Genomic DNA, 17,369 nt, shown 5'->3' on the forward strand with positions numbered 1-17,369 from the left:
CTCATCGATTTGCTGGAGCACGCACCAGTAATGTCTCTCATTGTGAGACTTATTGTTACTGTTTTTGGCATATCGAATACGCCACGGGTAGCTTGCCAGGCTCTGCCATGCGGGCGCGATACTCTTGGTAGCTTGCCAGGCTCTCCGAAAGGGGCGGAGGAATCGAACATGGGTTGGCCACGTGCAAGGCAAACGCCCTTCTGCTGTGCTATCACTCCATCTCTCTTATACAGTATTATCTATAATTTCCAAAGGGAGTTTATAATATAAGTATACAAATATGTACACATTTTAGAAAAAAGTATATGAATATTATACATAAACTGCCCTGATTAGAATTCTTAGTTGGAGAATGTTTGATAAAATGAAAAGATGACATGTTTCAGCAGAAGAGGAGATAGTATTCCCCTAAGGGAACATCTGGATCAGACTAAGAGAACTTGCTGTTTATAGGATGGGTTGGAGGAGGAGTTGTTTATGAAACTATTTTCTTCAAAGTAGCAGTGTATGACTCAGAATCCATTCATTTGCAAATAGCTGCAACAAAAACCAAATAGGGTTAATAAACAATCAAAAACAAGCAAGTAAAAGAGACTTTATTGGCTCATGCAACATAAAACACCTTGACTGACTTTATCTTGAGTACTCAGCATCAGTAGAACTGAGCTTGGCTTTCATCTCCTGGCAGGTTAATTTATTCTGGAGACTAGACACTGACTTGATGGATTCCATTAGGCTTCTATCCTGTACTGCAAGGAACTTTTCTGAGTTCCACCTGAATCCAGAATTAGTATTGTGACTTGTCTTTTTTTTTAAACAGTTAGTAAATTCAAAATATGCATGTTTTCATGTTTGTGAGTGACTAAGGGTGTCTCTCTTTCTCTCTCCCTCCTCCCCCGTCTCTCCCTTTTTTGGGTCACACCTGACTGTGCTCAGGGCTTACTTCTGGATCCCAGGGATCTCTCCTAGTAGGGCTCAGGGAACCATCTGGGATGCCAGGGACCAAACCCGGGTTGGCCGTATGCAAGGTAAATGCCCTACCCACTGCATTATTACTCCAGCCTTTATCTTGAGGGTTTGAGAGTTGTTTTACCAAAGAAATTCTAGGTTCAAGAAGAGCTGAATAGGAAAGGAAAGCAGAAAGGAATGAAGACAAATAAGAGGTCTCTACTATAATTATCAACATACTTTAAATCAATATACAGTGATGATTTTTCACACATTTCTAAACTAAGACCTAAAAGTAAGGGGATCTGGAGAGTTTTTTGGTTTTTTTTCTTCTGTCTTGACTTAGATACTTAAATAGTTATATTAGTGTTTAAGTGAATTGTTAAAGTGAAGATTATTTGTCGCTTCACCTACAGTTTCCATATGTCTTACTGTTGAGATAATCAACCTTTCTAGAAAACTACTCTTAGAAGATTAAAATATTTCATCTAAAAATGTACTTATTTGAAATTCCACAACATTCTTAACGAAAAAATATTATCTGCATAATTACATTGAATGGCTTCTGGAATACATTACTACTAATGATGCTAATAGAGTTAGTCCAGATGCAAACTATAAAATCATCCATTATCTTTTGCCCTTGAAAGAACTTTTAAAAAATTGCTTTTTTTTCTGGTATCAATTTGCTAGCAAAAACTATACTTTAATGTATTGTATGTTGTTTTATAAAGTATTCTACAGAGTTCCACTGTCTCGCAAAAGTTTCTGACAATATATCCTTTAACTTTGTACTTGTTTTTCATGTGGCCCAATAGCATTTGCAGTTGATTTGATAAATATAGTACCCAACATATTTACATTCGATTATTCTCTTACTAGTAGTATTCAATCTGCAAATATTATGTCACATCAAAGCCTGGCAAGCTACCCATGGCGTATTCAATATGCCAAAAACAGTAACAACAAGTCTCACAATGGAGACTTTACTGGTGCCCGCTCGAGCAAATCGATGAACAACGGAATGACAGTGATGACAGTGATTTTACAAGAAATTAGTTATCATTATTGGCATTATATAAAAATTAATAACATTTCACTGCATATTAGTAATATGTTAACTTGTGGAATTTATAAAAATGTTGCACTAATAAATATTTAATTTATATATCCTGCATATCAAGATCATAAATAAGCAAAATTCCAAAAATATTTGTTTATTAATAAAGCATGGGCATATTTTTATGGTAACACCTCTACTGGACACTTGAAAGATAGTATAGCAAGTGGAGTGCTTGCCTTGCATGCGGTTTACCCAGAGGTTTGATCCCCAGCACCTCTTGAGTCCTGCCAGGATTGATCCCTGAACACAAAGCTGGAAGTAATTTCTGCACACCTTTGGGTGTGGCCCAAAAAACAAAAACAAGAAAACTCAGTACAGAGGACACTGAAGAATAAATTACACTTTTAATTACTTAGTCAAGATTTCTAGTTGTCACAGGCAAACTTGATGGTTTTTAGCAGCTTAACTACCTATCACATGCATGTGTTACATGCAGGTAAGTGTTCAGTTTTATGAGAATGTAAATAAAAATTCTCATTTTATGAGAACGTAAATGAGAATTCATTGCTGGAGTTTCAAGTTTTGATTCAATAATTAAAACTTGTTGAAATGCAATATCAATTTTAAATTGCCATAATTCAAAATAAGCTAGCACACATAATTTGAAAACAGATTAGAAAAAGATGGAAAGAAGAAACTTGGCAAAAAGGATGACAGAATCCTGAGAGAAATCAAAGGGAAAATAAAATTGCTTTTAAAAATTTTGCCTTGAGATAGTCGGAAATAATCGTGCTGGACAAGGACTGAGTGTTGAAAGTAGTTAAAAGGATATACATGATAACCTTTTGGTATCTGTATTGCAAACTATAATGCTCACAAGATGGGGAGAGGTAGAGGGGAAGAGAGAGAGAGAGAGAGAGAGAGAGAAAGAAAGAGAGAGAGAGAGAGAGAGAGAGAGAGAGAGAGAGAGAGAGAGAGAGAGAGGAAAATTGCCTGCCATAGAGGCAGGCTGGGGGGAAGTGAGAGAGAGAGGAGAGTGACGGGCGGGGGGAGGGGGAACTGAGGCCTGGTGCCATTGGTGCTGGAAATGTACACTGGTGGAGGGATGGGTGTTGGGACACTGTATGACTGAAACCTAATCATGAACAGCTTTGTAAGGGTTTATCTCACAGTGATCCAATATAAAAAAATTAAAAACAAACAAATAAAAATATTGCCTTGAGCCTTTAAAAACATAACACTTGGGTCTTGTTTTCTTTGGGGGAGTAGGTTGGGGGAAGGACCAGCTATGTCCAGGGAACACTCCTGGCTCTGTTTTCAAGGGTTACGTATGGAGTGCCAGTGATCGAACCTGGTCAGCTGTGTGCAAAACAAGCACCCTACCCACTGTACTATCATCCCAGCCCAGGAGACTCATTTTCTATCTGAACCAGACAAGACCATCAATAATCAGCAAACTTTGTTCAACAAATATTCATTGATGACCTACTATGTGTATGGTATTATTTAAAGCCCTGGAGACATTGCAGAGACCTGAAAGTCCTGACAGTGCTTATAGAGCTTAACCTAAAGAACATTAAATGTTTAGTCAACAGATCATGAGTGCTACAAGCAAAACTATGACAAGGTACAGACTAGTGATTGATGGATGGAAGGAAATATGCTATTGTACTTTGGGTAACCACCCAAATAACGGCCTCTCCGTGTGGGCAGCAGGTAAGCAGAGACCCAAGAAAGAGAGAGCTAGGAGGTAGCCAGGATTAAAGTGGTAGCCAGGATAAGGGCTTTGATTTTTATTTTAAAGAATTTTAAGCAGGAAAGGACATCATTTAAACATGTTTTAATAGAAGTAGCCTGGTTATGAGATAAGCGTGTCAGTAAACTAAGAGACAGGAAAATGGAATCTAATAATCCAACAGTAGGTCTAACATTGCATTTCATTCTGAGATGGTTCTACTCTGTATACATTTAGAGAATGTTAATACAAATCAAAGCACTTTTACATCAAAGGAATAAGATACTTTGGTTTCTACACTTGTAAACTTTATACATGCATTCAATCCCACCACTCAGAGTTCTATTATATGAAATGCAATAATAAAAAAAAAAACAAATTCATGAAAACAAAATACAAACACCAAACAGGGACCAGAGAAATGATAGCACAGGGTAAAGTGCATGTTTGCATGCTGCTGATGTAGATTTGATCCCAAATACTACATGGTTCTCTGAGAATCTCCGGATGCAACGCTGACTGCCCCTAAGAACCACTGGGTTAAACCTTGATGGTATTTGGTACCTCAAGGCCCAATCAGCACCATATTCTTGAGTTCTAGTAACTCAAGCCAGTTGACTGCTTTGGCCCCAGGTTTCCTGATCACTGCTTGGAAGGACTCATGCCCTCCTCCCCCCAACCTCCCATCACACCCCTGCCAAAGAATATATAACTGAGAAACATGGTAATAATAACTATTTTTAATAAAAGTATACTGAACATAAAGTATCCCAGGATGTGGAGGCTTTTTATTCTTAGCAAAACAATTGATAGTGCTTGTTCTTAGTCTAGTTTGTGTTTCTTAGGTGTTTATTTAAAATGTAGTTTTCTTACTGGTGGGCAGGTAAGAAATCTGAGACACTGGTGGAGGGCAGTGAACACGGTAAAGGGATGGGTATACCTGAATACCTGTATACCTGAAACTGTATACCTGAAACTAAATTATGTAGAACCCTAATTCACAGTGATTAAACAAAACATTTAATTTATTTTATTTTTTAAAATTTTTTATTAGTGAAACACCATGAGGTACAGTTGTAGATTTACAAACCTTCGTGCCTGCATTTCAATTGTACAATGATCAAGTACCCATCCCACCACTAGTGCCCATTCTCCACCACCAATGATCCCAGTATCCCTCCCACCACCCCCACCCCATCCACCTCACCAACACACACACACACACCCCACCTCTGTGGCAGGGCATTCCCTTTTGCTCTCTCTCTGCTTTTGGGTGTTGTGGTTTGCAATAGAGGTATTGAGTGGCCATCATGTTCGGTCTACAGTCTATTTTCAGCCCTCATCTCCCATCCCGAGCAGATCCTCCAAATCCCCTTTACTTGGTGTTCCCTTCTCTATTTGGGATGCCCTATTCCCCAGCATGTGCGGCCAGCTTCCCAGCCATGGAACAAACCTCCTGGTACTTATCTTGACTATTCTTGGGTGTTAGCTGCTTTATATTCCATCCTGTTGCTTTATATTCCACAGATGAGTGTAATCTTTCTATCTGTCTCTCTCTGACTCATTTCACTTACCATGATACTTTTCGTATTGATCCACTAGTATGCAAATTTCATGACTTCATCTTTTCTAACCACTGCATAGTATTCCATTGTGTAGATGTACCAAAGTTTCTTTAACCAGTCATCTGTTCTCAGGCACTCGGGTTTTTTCCAGATTCTGGCTATTGTAAACAGTGCTGCAATGAACATACAATTGCAGATGTCATTTCAATGATAATTTTTTGCCTCTCCAGGATATATTTTCAGAAGTGGTATTGCTGGGTCAAATGGGAGCTCAATTTCTAATTTTTTGAAAAGTTTTCCAAAAGGGCTGAACCAGTCAGCATTCCCACCAGCAGTGAAGGAGAGTCCCTTTCTCTCCACATTCATGACAACTCCAGTTGCTTTTATTCTTTTGGATATGGGCCAGTCTCTGTGGTGTGAGGTGAAATCTCATACTTGTTTTTATCTGCATCTCCCTGATGATTAGTGATGAAGAGCATTTTTTCATGTGCCTTTTGGCCATTCGTATTTCTTCCTTGAGAAAGTTTCTGTTCATTTCTTCGCCCCATTTTCTGATGGGGTTGGATGTTTTCCTCTTGTAGAGTTCAACCAGTGCCTTATATATCCTTAATATCAACCCCTTATCAGATAGATATTGGGTGAATATCCTTTCCCACTCTGTAGGTTGTCGTTGTATTTTGGTCACTGTATCTTTTGAGGTGCAGAAGCTTCTTAGTTTAATATAGTCCCATTTGTTTATCTCTGTTTCCACTTGGTTGGTCAGTGGTGTGTCATCTTTGAAGACACCTTTAGCTTCAATATTGTGGAGTGTTTTGCCGACCTTGTCATCAATGTACCTAATGGATTCTGGTCTGACGTTGAGGTCTTTAATCCATTTTGCTCTAACTTCTGTGCATAGTATTAGGTCGAGGTCTAAGTACTTTTTTTGCATGTGGTTGTCCAGTTATGCCAGCACCATTTGTTAAAGAGGCTTTCCTTGCTCCACTTCACGTTTCTTGCTCCCTTATCAAAGATTAGATGTTCATACCTTTGGGGTTGTGTGTAAGGATATTCCACCCTGTTCCATTGGTCTCTGGCTTTGCCTTTGTCCCAGTACCATGCTGTTTTAACTGTTACTGCTTTGTAGTAGTTTGAAGTTGGGGAGGGTGATGCCTCCCATCTTCTTTCTCCCAAGAATTGCTTAGCTATTTGTGGGGGTTTGTTGTTTCATATGAATTTCAGGAATATTTTATCTAATTCGTTGAAGAATGTCATGGGTATCCTTATAGGGATCGCATTGAATCTGTATAATGCTTTGGGGAGTATTGCCATTTTGACAATGTTAATTCTCCCAATCCATGAGCAGGTGATATGTTTCCATTTCCTCATGACCTCTTTTGTTTCTTCGAGTAGCGTTTTGTAGTTTTCTTTGTACAGGCCTTTTACCTCCTTGGTTAAGCTGATTCTGAGGTATTTGATTTTCTGTGGCATGATTGTGAACAGGATTGCTTTGTTCATGTCACTTTCCTCTGTCTCCTTATTTGTGTATAGGAAAGCCATGGACTTTGGGTATTGATTTTATAGCCTGCAAATTTACTGTGCAAGTCCATTGTTTTTAGGAATTTCTTGGTAGTATCATATCATCAGTTAATAGTGAGAACTTGATTTCTCCCTTTCCTATCTGGCTGCCCTTAATATCTTTTTCTTGCCTAACCACTATTGCAAGTACTTCCAGTACTATATTGAACAGAAGCCGTGAGAGTGGGTAACTTGTCTTGTCCCTGATCTTAGTGGGAAGGACTTTAGTTTTTCCCCATTGAGGATAATGCTTGCGGTAGGTTTAAACAAAACATTTTAAAATTAACTTTTTAAAAATTAAATAAAGGTAAGAAGCTGAGGAAAAATAAAATAAAATAAAATATATTTTCCCGGGTTCTATGAAGCTTCAGAATTTCCAAGACTTTGAGGCCTAAAAATTTACATTTTTTTTAAAAAAAGAGGCTACAGTGAGGAGTGCTGAGGGTACACAGGGCACATAGCAGCACTGGCGAGGGCATGCCAGAGAGCTGGGTGAGGCCATTGCAGATGCCAGGCATGTGTTTGACCATGGAAGCTAGCTCCTCAGCCTGGCATTTACATTTTAAGTGAGCTTCCAGATGATTCTTATTTTTGAAGATGCTTAAACCATCTCAGAGTAATAGACAAGTGTTAGCTGGAATATTAAGATATAAACAGTATTGTAGTCTATTACTATATCTCAAATCCATCTTTGAGCAGAGTGAGATATAAATAAAAGAAAGTTAAAATTCCATTGCCATGGCATACTTCTCAGAAAAACAATGAGATTAACCATAGTAACAATTGTGGAAAGGTATGCCTTGTTAATTAGATGACAATAAAAATGCATTAGAATGAACTTCACAGTCAGAATGACCTCAGGAAGTTTGTGGAACAAGTTTCTTATTTTACAGTTAAGGAAATTGGAAGTCTGGAGAGTTAACCAACAGCCTGTGTAGCCGAGTAAAGCTACGGCCTCCTCATGACGCCTGCTCCCCACAGTGTTTCCATCACTGCACCAATTATCTAGCAACATTTCTATTGGCTTTTCATTTTTGAAATTTTCTACAGAATTAGGTGATGAGAGATAGTTGGGAAAATCTTTTTTTCTCTTTTCCCCAAATAATAAACTACAACGAGTGAGGATCCTTCTAAAATTTTTTAATCTAAGACAAACATCACCATACACACATTTTTTTTTTAAAGTGAGTTTTTTTTTCATGTTAATCGGACAAATTCTGGATACTCATAGTGAGCCCAATTGTTTGTGGTATATTGCAGTACATGGAGTATTAGTATTATGCAGAATTACTAGTTCCCAATACCTTTGGCTCTGTCTTATGATGGAAGAGTGATCTTGCTTGGCTACATGACCTATTTTGGCGAACATAATTGAACAGGCTTGATGAGTAGTATATCCACTTACATACTTTAAAGGTATCCCACATTGCTTCCAGGTGTCTTGTATCAGTTCCCTCTGCAGCTAGAATCAGCACACTCCAAACTTCTAGCTCAGCCTGGGTCCTAGATTGAGCAAATTTAACTCTGAACCATACGCCAGAGGGCAGCCATAGCAACCCACCCATATGAGCTAATTTGCCAAACAAGTGAGACATATGGTACTGGAAACCACTACAATTTTTTTGAGATTGATATTCATTGTAGCCTAATAAATATGAATGGCATAAACACTCCCAACTCTAGACTCAAAGTCTTGTACTTGAGAAACAAATGTAAGAACCCTGAGATTCCCAAATTTAAAATCTTAGTTATAAAAATGTGCAAATATCTTATCAATGTGTCTGCATACACATTAGTGACAGAATGCTTTTTATGCAGCTTAGAGTTTGGTATGTGATATGTACATATTTGAGTTATGGTCATTTGTATTTGGAAAACAGGTATAATTAATCTATATGACAATTTCATAATGTGAAATTGTACCAACATGCAGAAGGGAAATGTCACAATATATCTGGGGATATAATTCTCTAAGTCCATGGATATATAGAAGACTTTTTAAAAAATTACAATCCCACAGACACAAAGCTCTAAATTTATGAACAAAATTTATATGAGCAGTCAGCTTAAGAAAAAGCAAAAGTTGTTTTTCCTTGTACAAGATTTCCAGGGCTTTTCCTTATAATATTCTTAATGCTCCTATGATTCTTGGATATTAGTTTAGAAAACTTTATTTTAATCTTATTCTTTTAATGTATTTGGTGATGAGGAAAAACTCCATAGATTGAGAAAGATCACTCAACTGCAGATACCACAATACCACCTCTGAAAGAAAATTAACTCTAGTTTATTTTTATTTATTTTTTAAAACCCTAGTTTATTATGCCTATTTTCCAGAAGCTGCAGTCAGTGTTTAATAACTTCATCTGACACTAGTGAGCAAAGTGTCAGCATCTTATCCCAACAAAGCTTTGGAGGTATATTTATTATTTGATAGCTTGAAATCAGATAGATTGAATTTTTATATGATAAAAATTGGAAAGTACTAAAAAATAGGTCTTTAAGCCCCATCAGAGAGTTGGTCACCAAACATTTACCGAGATACTAGGTAGTTTTACCACTGAAATGTAACCATTTGGAGGCTGGAGAGAGTTCAAAGGGCAGAGCACATGCATTGTTTGCAGAAGGGCTGTCTGTGTTCAATCCCCAGGACTGTGTAGTTGCCAGAGAGCAGGGATTGGCCCAGAGCACGACAGGAAGTAGCCCAAACAATACCTCAAACCCCTTTACCCTCTCCCCCAAAATGAGAAAAAGAAAAATTACTCTTTTAAATGCTCAGAGCATTTTAAAAAAATGACAGATTTAGAAATAGGAAGGATTTAAACATGGAGTTGAAAATTATGCTAGTGACTTGTTACAGGACTTAGGGAGGGCCAAAGGCATTTCGGAAATGAGACCTGATGAGGCTCTAGAACACTTCTGCCCAGATTCTAGGCCCTAGCAAAACTGATGTAAGCAGAACAGGAAACGAGATCCTCGATCCTGGCAAGGAGCACACACCGAAGGGAAAGCAGATGGGAGTCTGGGGGAAGTAGAACCATTGTCTGATAGCCTGATTGGGTCTCTCTTCTCTGTAGAGATACACATAGCCAGATACAATGCTGATAAATGCTGAGGGGAACTCGGGGTATTTCAACTTTACAAATACATCAGATTATCAGGAGTCACAAATGTTTTAGATTTTAGAGCAACAGAACAGTGGGTAGGGTGCTTGACTTGCTCGAAGAAGGCCTGGTTTTGATCCCTGGCACTCCATGATGACCCCATCAGCCCTACCAAGAGTCATCCCTGGGCACAGAGCCAGGAGTAAACCCTGAGAACTTCCTGGTACAGAGCCAAAACCAACCCCCCCAAATATGGATATTAACATATAAATATTACATTAATATTAAATATAAATATTAAACAAACTTGACAGTGAAATTCTATGTACAAATATTACAAATCATCAGATACTAGGGCAGTTTTTATTTTAACTACTCCCAATGATTCCACTATGATTCATATTTCACAGAATTTTAGGCCATCAGAAGCAAACATGTTCTAAACTTTTTAACTTTATTTATTTATTTATTTAGGGTTGAACGCTTGCCTGTGTTCAGGGCTTACTCCTGACTCTGTGCTCTGGCAGGGTGCCATATGGGATGCAGGGGATTGAACCCAGGTCAGTTGTATGCAAGGCAAGTGCCTAGCTGCTGTACTATTGCTCTGACCCTAAAGTTTTTTAAATGAAAGAAAGTAAAGACAGAAATTGCACTGTCGCACTGTCTTCCTGTTGTTCATCAATTTGCTCGAGCGGGCACCAGTAACGTCTCCATTGTGAGACTTGTTACTGTTTTTGGCATACTGAATACTCCATGGATAGCTTGCCAGGCTCTGCTGTAAGGGCAGGATACTCTCGGTAGCTTACTGGGATCTCCGAGACAGACAGAGAAATCGAACCTGGGTCGGATGTGTGAAAGGCAAACGTCCTACCCGCTGTGCTATCACTCCAGCCCAAAGATAGAAATATGAGCCAAAACAAAAAGTGATCATGTTTAGAAATAATTTTAAAATTTTATCACCAAAGTATATTTCAACTTCCTACTCCTAAAAATATTTTTATTGGAAACAAATATTAAGCTGGAGCAATAGCTCAGCAGGTAGGGTGGTTGCCTTCCACGCAGCCAACCCGGGTTAGATTCCTCCCCGCCCCTCTTGGAGAGCCTGGCAAGCTACCGAGAGTATCTTGCCTGAAAGGCAGAGCTTGGCAAGCTACCCATGGCGTATTCGATATGCCAAAAACAGTAACAAGTCTCACACTGGAGACATTACTGGTGCCCGCTCGAGCAAATCGATGAGCAGTTGATGACAGTGATACAGCGATACAGAAACAAATATTCTTATAGTCTTTTTTTTTTTTTTCTTTTTTGGGGGTCACACCCGGTGAATGCACAGGGGCCACTCCTGGCTCTGCACTCAGGAATTACCCTGGCGGTGCTCAGGGGACCATGTGGGATGCTGGGAATAGAACTTGGGTCGGCTGTGTGCAAGGCAAATGCCCTCCCCGCTGACCTATCGCTCCAGCCCCCTACTTATAGTCTTTAGCAAGGGTGTGAAAATCTACTGGAGTGGGTACTGTTTATAATAATAAAACACAAAAAGTTGTTTTGCAGCATTTTCCACGGAGCTCTTATGAAAATAAAACTTCCAGGGAATGTGGACAAGAGTGACGGTACAGCAGGTAGGGTGTTTGCCTTGCACATGACCGACCAGGTTCGATTCCCAGCATCCCATATGGTCCCGGGAGCACCACCAGGAGTAATTCCTGAGTGCAGACTCAGGAGCCACCCCTGAGCATCGCCGAGTGTGACCCAAAAAGGAAAAAAAAAAAGAAGAAATGTGGTCAAGTATTCCATAGAAAATAGGAAAATATTGCAAATCTAACTCATCCCACAAACACAATAACCATTGGCATATTAAAGGACCGAGGTTTCACAGTGAAAAAAGCTTTGTTGAATCCATGGTCCCCATGCATACTCCACCATAGAAACTTTTCTTGGGACATAAACTTCTGAAAATTGCTCTTAGCTTTTCATATACATTCTATAGCACTTCTTTGCCCAATCTATATCTCATCTGTGTGTCAATATCTATTTGTTATTAATAGATGCCATTGTTGAAATGGATGGTTGAATGTGTCTTATCTTGTGTTAGTCATTCTTTTCTAGATCACCAGGCATAATCTAGGCATAACCAAAAACTGTGGAACCATTCAGGAGATAATCAGTAATTAAGAAAATGGATTCCACAAATAAATAAATACCTGACACCTTCTAAGTCAAAGCGGGAAACCGTCTTAGACTTTAAGTAACAAACCCAACAAGCTTTAGGTAAATTAATTTTATTGGGGGAAATTACTGAGAAAGTACAAAGAAGTAAATAACAATGTGAATGTAGTTTACAGATTAATTAGAAAGCTTTATAATTTAGAGCTTGAAATGCAACTGAGTTAATATCATATCACAGCATAAAGACAGACTGTTAGTGTTCAACACATAGATCATGGTTCATCCTCTGAGCTTCTCCTCATCTAATTTCAGAGGCTGTGACACAAAGCCATTTACCCAAACCTTCCATTATATTCAGCTGTGTGCTCAGATGATCAGCTTTGAAAGTGAGCTAATGAGATACTCAAACTATCGTATCATTCCAAAATGCAAAATAATACAAACAATAAAAATCATTAGACATCAAATAGCAAGTTTATACAAATAAACATCTCAGATGTTTATACAGATTCTCATTTGTAGCTGTTATTTTAACTGGTGCAAATCTACTTGATTTACTGATCATCTGTTTTTTTTGTTCGAACATGTGCACTTAAAAATTTTATAGTTAAGACTATTAATTTCCTAAATATGGTATAAAATGTTTTCCTCTGGGATTGTCAATTTTAATATAATTTTCTTCTGAAATGTCATCAAATATTATTTGTGTATACAAAAATTTAATCCAAAACCCAGATTTAGAAACCCAAATCTTAAACTTACTTTCTCTTGTGCCAAAGAGAAACTATTAATACCTCCATCCATATTTATAAAAATATATAATAAATCATACTCCTGATTCAAGAAATTTCTTTTCCATTTTGACTTGTAGCCACTGCTACCAATTGTCATGATATTTCCTTATTGACATCAATGTACCACTACAGAACTAAGCTGCGAATGGGAAGCGAGAGTCCTAGAGTAGATTTCTGTTAACAGCTAATGTTCTGTTAAAGGTCACTGACAGGATATTCATAGTAGCTAGAAAGAAAAGTTCTTCTGAAGTAGCTATGTTAAATGTACCAAAATGAATGAGAAACTAAATGCAGTGTCAAAAAATGTGTGATAAATGGTTTTGAAAATAAAAAGTACTGTCAGTAAAAGGAATTATTTAATCCCTCAAAGAAAAAAAATATGAAAAATATTATTAATACACAGTGACCAAATGTATTTTCCTTAGTATTGTTATATTTGCAAATATGAGTTTTCGGTCTCTAATCAGTTCCTCGGAAACACCAAAAATAAACACCACTGCAAAAAAAAAAAAAGTCAGCTTTTCTTTGTTATATAGTGACTAAAATCTAATCACTCTAGAATGGAGGAAAGATATTAACTTCTAAGTATTCTGCAATATAATAATGAGCTTTTTGGTGGCTCTCAGGGAGCCAGTCCTGGAACATTACTTGGGGCTCACTCCGCTCCTGGTGGTGCTTGAGGGATTATGTGGTGCCGGGGATTGAACCTGGGACTCCTGCATGCAAAACATACACACCAGCCCTTTGAGCTACATCTCTGGCTCTCTTGTGTTTTTTAATGAGCAATTTAAATTGAGAAGATTTTTTCAGAAACTGAGTCACTAGGAAGATAATTTACCTTACTATATTGCTAACATAAAAATAAGTCAGCAACACTAACAATAATGGATCATTTGGTTCCAATTTTTAATGAGTAGCATTGTAGCACTGTGGTCCCGTTGGTCATCGATTTGCTCGAGGGCACCAGTAACGTCTCCATTGTGAGACTTGTTGTTACTGTTTTTGGCATATCGAACATGCCACAGGTAGCTTGCCAGGCTCTGCCATGGGGGCGGGATACTCTAGGTAGCTTGCCGGGCTCTCCAAGAAGGACGGATGAATAGGATCCAGGTTGGCCGAGTGCAAGGCAAATGCCCTACCCGCTGTGCTATTTTTAACGAGCAGTTTACATAATTTATTTCATAAAGAAACCATTAACACACAAATCAGAAATATCATTCTGGGTGTGTATATATTTTCCACACACAAAAAACTGATAATAGGTGTGGGGGGAGGAATACTGGGAACATTGGAGGTGGAGAATGGGCACCGGTGGAGGAATAAGTACTTGAACATTGTTTGACTGAAATGCAATCATGAAAGTCTGTAAGTCTGTAAATGTGTCTCACGATGATTCATTAAAATTAAAAAAATAAAAAATAAACAACAACAAAACTGATAACTGAAACTAAAGACATTAACTTTAATGTGATTTTTTTCTATAATGGTATGTCTATCAAATCATCTCATGAACAATTTTTGTCATATATTTGCGAGAACAGAAAATCTAAAATTCTAAGGTGGATATTTTGATTTTTCTTAGCCAAAAATACACTATTCTTAATTTTAAAATCGTAATGATTATGAAAAGTGTTTTGCACCTGAGTGATAGTACAGTGGTAGGGAACTTGCCTTTCATACAGCCAACCCTGGTCCCGTGAACCCTGACAGGAGTGACCCCTGAGCACAGACCCAGTGTTAGATATGGCCCCCAAACAACAAAAAAAGGAAAAGATAAAGATTGAGGCAATTTATAAAATAAGGAATGGGCAAACCTAGGTACCAACTTATTAGAATTTACCATACAATGAGTCACAAATTTAGCCCATAAGCAAAATCCATCCTGTCCCTCAAAAATGGTGTTTACATTTTTTAAGGGTTATAAGTTAAATATAAGGGCTGGAGTGATAGCACAGCGGATAGGGCGTTTGCCTTGCACGAGGCTGACCCGGGTTCGATTCCCAGTATCCCATATGGTCCCCTGAGCACTGCCAGGAGTAATTTCTGTGTGCACGAACCAGGAGTAACCCCTGTGCATCGCCAGGTGTGACCCAAAAAGCAAACAAAAAAAGTTAAATATATTATATATAAATATATCTATATATATAGTGATATATATATATATATATATATATATATAGAGAGAGAGAGAGAGAGAGAGAGAGGTTGGGGGGCCAAACAGAGCTGTGACCAGTGCTTATTCCTGGCTCTGCGCTCAGAGACCAATTCTGGTGCTGCTCAAGGACCATGCAGGACCATGCAGTGTCGGGAACTGAGCCAGATCGGCTGCAAGCAAGGCAAGCACCTAATCCCTGTATTCTCTCTCCAGCCCCTAAATAATATTTTGTGACATAAACATTAAATTCAACTGAAAACATTCAGACTTATTATAATGCCTCTGCATTCACTTGTTTATATTTATATGGTTGCTTCCAATTACAGTGACAGAGCTGCATTGTGCAAAAGACTTACTCATTATTTTGCTTTCATCATTTTGTACTTCAGAATGACACTTTATAAATTGCAGTGACGCAGTTATAACTACCAGCATTTTGAATGTCACCTATTGTCACTCCCTAATATTAAAAAAATTTTTCATTACAAGTTCATACCCCTAATGTTGGAACAGAGAGAAAGGTAGACATCAAGTGTCATGTATTTGAAGCATAGCACAGTAGGTATAATTATTTTATCAAACGAAATGGCATTGTGTCCAATGTGCAAGAATACTAGTTAGTTTGAAAAAATTGTATCTATGTAGTTATCAACTTAAGCACTTATTACAGTACTTAGGAATGCAGTAACCATGAAAACAAGAAAATCTGAAACAATGTATCTCACCACAGCCAATTTTTCTTTCTTTTTTTTTTATGGCCCACATCTGGCAATGCTCAGACTCACTCCTGCTCCTTGGCTCTGTGATCAGGGATCACTCCTGGCTGGGCTCACGGGGTTATATGTGGTGCTGGTGGTTGAACCAGGTCCCCATCATTGTACACCTTATCACTGAACATCTCTCCAGCCCCCCACAGCTGCATATCTTTAGAAAAATAAGAATAAAGCTGAACCTGAAGGAGGTTTCTGAGTGGTTCATTTTTCAAGCAAACAAGGAAAGCCTGTTACCATTGGTGAGTTAATTAAATTGTTTTTGATCCATACTGAAGAAACACGTCCAAAGTACACTTGCTTGAGACTATTAAATCAGTCTTTTGGCAAGAACAATTGCTTGAAGAATTGAAAATATTGGGAACAACAGCAGTAGCCAATAAAAGAAACCAAGGTAAACGATTCTGAGTGGTTTTCCTTGGCACTTGATGAGTCAACAGATGTTGCTGATACTGCCTTGTTAACGGTGTTTATTTGATGAGTCAGTGCCAGGGTGGTGATGACTGATATCCATTTCTATGGATAGTTTGCCTGGAACAGTTATAGGGAGCACTATCTCTTAGGAAGAAAACAAGTCAGTTCATCTGAGAGCAGAGTCTGTTCAGATGTATTACATAGTGGTCACGGTGAAAATATGTGTGTCAAAAAAAAACAAACTATGTTGATCAAGTTTACAAAGCTTGTGAAAATGTGACTGAAAACCTTTGGTTATTTACTCTATTCTTCAGCAGGTACTCTGTGAAATATATTTGATTTAATCTTCTGTTATTGAACTGGAAATGTCAATGGTGATTTTCACTTTACTTCTTCAGTTGTTCTCTTTTGTCAGGGATCCTGATTTGCCCTCCCACACAGCAACTTAACTCAATATGTTTGTTTTCATTCAATAAATATTCACTGATTACCTACCACTTGTCAGATGTAAAAATTGCCCTCGTCTAGGAAATTTGAAGGGGAAACGCTTTCCTATACATAACACTAAAGTACGCGGGGGATCTCAGGCTGCTAAGGATGGGCAGGGCTACGGGGATCCTAGCACTCTGATGCTGGGCAGGGTGCAGCCGCACTGCAAGTATACAACCATGATACTGTACTATGAAAAATTTTGAAATTATATAACTATGTAATGGTCTATTAAAATTTTTGTTATAAAACTAAAAAGTGGGGCCGGAGCCATAGCACAGTGGGTAGGGCATTTGCCTTGCACGCGGCCGACCCGGGTTCGATCCCCGGCATCCCATATGGTCCCCCAAGCACCACCAGGAGTAATTCCTGAGTGCAAAGCCAGGAGTAACCCCTGAGCATCGCTGGGTGTGACCCAAAAAGCAAATAAATAAATAAATAAAAAGTAAACAGTACATAATTAAAAATTTTCATTTTATATATGTATATACTGGAGCGATGGCACAGCTGGTAGGGCGTTTGCTTTGCACACAGCCCACCCGGGTTCAATTCTTCTGTCCCTCTCAGAGAGCCTGGCAAGCTACCTAGAGTATCCCACCCGCATGGCAG

This window comes from Sorex araneus, chromosome 4, assembly GCF_027595985.1.
Source record: "Sorex araneus isolate mSorAra2 chromosome 4, mSorAra2.pri, whole genome shotgun sequence".
Classification (NCBI taxonomy): domain Eukaryota; kingdom Metazoa; phylum Chordata; class Mammalia; order Eulipotyphla; family Soricidae; genus Sorex; species Sorex araneus.